The sequence below is a fragment of the Nelumbo lutea genome, chromosome 1 (genome assembly GCF_056320005.1).
Source record: "Nelumbo lutea isolate HS-2025 chromosome 1, American lotus-T2T, whole genome shotgun sequence".
NCBI classification, from domain to species: domain Eukaryota; kingdom Viridiplantae; phylum Streptophyta; class Magnoliopsida; order Proteales; family Nelumbonaceae; genus Nelumbo; species Nelumbo lutea.
The window spans coordinates 73,081,397-73,085,665 of NC_142684.1; the positions used below are offsets into that span (position 1 = coordinate 73,081,397).

General features: G+C 37.0%; 1 pseudogene; it reads right to left on the reverse strand.

Annotated features, from left to right (window-relative positions):
* Window positions 1-969: 969 nt before the first annotated feature.
* Window positions 970-2,420, reverse strand: LOC148875324 (putative F-box protein At4g22030 pseudogene; annotated as a pseudogene).
* Between the last annotated feature and the right edge of the window lie 1,849 nt (window positions 2,421-4,269).

The following is a 4,269-nucleotide window of genomic DNA, read 5'->3' on the forward strand; positions in this document are numbered from 1 at the left end:
CATTGCTATTGACAAATCTCTATTCCTAGGTTTGAATTTTTTTAAAAGACTTCCGTAGCCATAAAGTTGTAACTATTTAATACAAAATTGATTCTAAACATGTCCCATCAAATGGTTAAGAATATGGGCTGAAATTTCAACTCTCTGAACTGTTTTTCACAGTAATAGAGATTTAGTGCGGTTAAAATAATTCGAACATAATAGGAATGTTTCGGTGGGTTTAGAGCAGAGATGTATATAGAATCAGTCTATAAAAATAGTGAGATGTCCCAATTTTGGTGGGAAGTTACCTCTGATTCGTCACTGTGTATTGTTCAAACAACACTTCTGCAAATTTCTTATTAATGCCGCCCAAAGAACCACTCCACCATTTCTTAGCAAATCTCTTCTCTCAATGCCGCTCAAAGAAAGAAACACTTTTATCTTTTCTAAAATTTGGTTGTTAATGGCGCCTAGATTTGAAAAAGCTAAAGTTTCCTTTTTCTTGTTTAGCCTCTTTCCTAGTTCGACTGGGCATTCAACTTTCCTATTTTTTTCTCCACCTTTTTCTTATTTTTAACATATCAAAAAAATAAATTGGAGACTAACACCCCAACTTTCCGAAGGCTCCACGTCCCCAGCTCAATGGAGAGAGAGATATCAGAATTGAATTAAATGGGTTCAATCCCGACACTGTTAAGGGGAAGAGAAAAAAGAGAGATGGAGAGGGAAAGAGAGAAATGTGAAGGAAGGGTAGTATTTGAAGGTCGGGAGAAGATGAACAGTGTTTATCTTGTCTAATTATTACAAGGATAATATGGGGATTAAAAAATATTATAATGGCATTTTTTTATGGAAGGCAAAAGGAAGGGGGTCTTTAGTAATAGTACAAAGGGGTCTTTGTCACAAAACAAAGTACAGGGCAGTTTTTGTCACAGACCCATAATACAGGGTTCTTTGTAATATATATGTACTGTTTGTTTACAATTACAATGAATGAACAAATTGATATATAGAAAACAATGAAATTTGTGGACCCATCTCTAGGCGATGTTATAGATACAGGAAAGAATACTAGAAAACGTCTGATGAGCTGCAAAATTTGATCATCAGAGAGGATCCGATCCATGGAGAAATCAGAAGAGCTTGCTTGCAAACTCTTCTTTGGCCTCCCCATCTATTGAAGATGCTGAAGCAGCTAGATCTCTAAGTTCTGATAGGCTTCTTCCCAATTGTAAAGCCACCTTCAGTTCAAACAATTCCCCATTTTCTCTCTTCTCTACGTCCTTTTCCTTCAAAGTGGATTCTATGGACTCCTCCATACAAGTAAAGAAGCCAGCAGTGCTCCGGTACATCTCAAACACCATTCCAACTTGCCCACCATGCTCCAAGCTGTTGATAACACTTGCCAATGCTCCAGCACTGACACCCAACAGCACAGCCCATGTCTCATGAGAAGAGCATCCCACGAAAGCTGACCCAACAGCTGCGAGACCTGTGAGTAAAGGACCAGAAATGGCTAAAACTCGGTTAACTTTCAAAGCTATCTTTCCCAGCCTCAAGTACTCTTCAGTGTCCTTCCTCTTCAAAACCGCAGCTATCTGCTTCATCTCCTCTTCCAGCTTTCTGCTCCATCCATTTCCTTCTCTTCTTCCACCGAAGTCCTGTTCTCGTAATTTACTTTGTTTTGGCCACCACACGGCAGGCTCCACGGCTTTAGGGAACTTGTCAAGCATCACTCCAAGCAAGGGCAATGGGTAAGCCCTGTCAAGAGCAAACACCTTGTCCATGGCGTCCTTAACATCCATGGGACTAGGACTACCAAGTGTAAGAGTTGTTCGGATTTGCCCGTGAAGTTGCTTGAATAGCCTTGTCGCATTGCGTTGTTCTTCTACGAGTTGCGATGGCTGAATCTTATTCATCACCAGCAACATCCCAGTAGCTGCCGTATATAATAGAGTAGATGAGAGCTTTAGTGCGGCAAGTGGTGCTCCCGTTCCAGCTGTTGCTGCCAGCCCGACCATCGTTGCAGCGGTGATGGTGATTGTATTAATGGAGGTGAGAAGGAGGTGGTTCCAGTTATTCCGCTGCTCCTGGATGTTGGCATGCATCTCCGCCCTGTCTGCAGCAGCTTCCATGATTGCATAAAGCTCCGCAATGACCGCAGACTCGGAGTTAACCTCCTGATGATCATCTCTCGTGGTATTGGTAGCAACTTTAGTGTCAAAAGGCTTCGTTTCTGTCTGGGTAATGGTTGTGGCTGTTGTGTATCCACTTCTCAACTTCAATTCCTCAACCAAGTCCGTAGTCCGGATCTTTGGAAAAGAAAGAGAACTCGGTTGGAGTCTTGGGGTATTAAGCGTAGCTGATACTCTTCTTCGTCGTGAATATGATGACGAGGAGGAAGAGCACAGGAGACCGGAAGTTCGAAGGGTCGCCATCCTATGCTGATGGCCTGATGCTCACAGTTTGCCAATTTTTTTAATTTGGCTCCCGATGTTATGGTTGTTCTGCAATTGGGTTGTCAGAAGCGAGATGAGATGGTGGAGAAGAGGCCAGCCTCATCTTCATTTATATAAGGTAAGATGGAGGAGTATAGGAAGAGAAAGAGAACGAAAATTTTGAATGGAATTCCATTTTACGTTCAACATCTTGAACCGGTTCGGCATATCGGACTGTTTCTGGTTGGTCAGCATGGCATTCATACATTGACTGTCAACGGAATAACCAAATAAAATTTTGGAACGGGCCAAGCCTGTGTAATTGACCCAGTTTTAGGCTTTTAGCCTTTTCGGTTTTAATAGTACAGGCCTGCATGTATGGCCATGCACGTAAGCGCCACGGGACGCTAATGGCCGTTCTCGGGTTGCCTAACTAGCCACGTGTGTTGTATAATCAATGGATCAGCTTGGACCATTGGTTGGGTCCCACTTAGCTAGGGAAGAAATTATTGCATAAAAACATCAGCATTAAGCCATTAATGATGATTTTTAATTTTTAACCGCCTCAGGAAAATGCTTTGGTCGATATTTTTTTTTTCTTAGGCTGATATTCAACCTAATTACGTGCCCGTCAGTTGAATGGTTCAAAAAGGACATATAAATATATATATATATATATATATATATATATATATATATATATATATATATAACCGTTTGGCCCAGGAACTCAGGTCATTGGTTCTCTTTTGGTCATGAACTATCATTTTGTAAAAAATTGTTGAAATAGTTAAAGACAAATCTTTGTATTATTTTAAATTTTACTGATTTGACCCATTCAAATCAGATAGTTGAACCACTGACCTGAAAATTGGAAATCAAACCGGTTTCGTTTTTGGGTCGATTTTTAAAACTTTGATTTAAGCTTAGTGATTTGAATGTGTTTAGGGCTTGTTTTAAAATGCAACTAGGGCAATGCACAAGCTTTATTTATAAGCAAAATTCAGGATGAAGACCTATGACATTTTCAATTAAGTGGTGCTTATCTATTTTCAATTCAAGTATTATTTTTTGGGCTACATCTAGTTTATCCAATCACAATCTAAGTTGCTCTTCAGTGAAAGTGACTCTAGATGAATTTCTATTTTTTGTATATTAATAGTATTTTTTATTAATTATTTTGAAAATAAGTTATTAATTTTTATTGATTTATTATTATTCTTGTATTAATTTTAGGTAAAATTATAAAAAAAAAATCTAAATAACAATTCTTTAAACCACATTTGTGTTTTGACCCTAATAATGATCTCCCCTCTGGTTTTGAAAAGAAAGTACAAATACCTCCTTTCCCTTGAATTTTCATTAATAAAGACAATAAAATTACCAAAATACCCTTATCATTGTTAATGCATTATCATATACAATTAAAAATTTCAACTGTACCTTCCACTAATTTATTTCGTGAAACAACTTTCAAAGAATAGTTCTCCTTACTCTTCTTGGACAAAGTAAGACAAAAATGCTGAAGTGAAGCAAAATTAATGCATTAACCAACATTTTTAATTTGAAATGATGACAAAAGGAAGGTATTTCCACCTTTTTTTCAAAACAATAGTGGAGGTTAGAAAACCCGAGCAAGTATTTGTAATTTTCTTTATTTTTAATGGAATTTAAATTGATTTTAAAATAATTAAACTATATTTAAAATTAAGAGTTTTTATAAAATTTTGAAATTAGTAAAAAACAAATTTAATTAAGTATGATAAGTTTTTAATAAATTTGAATTCCTTATTTAACTATATTAATTTTTCTATTTTTAGTAGAACTTAAGTTGGTTTAAAATTATTAA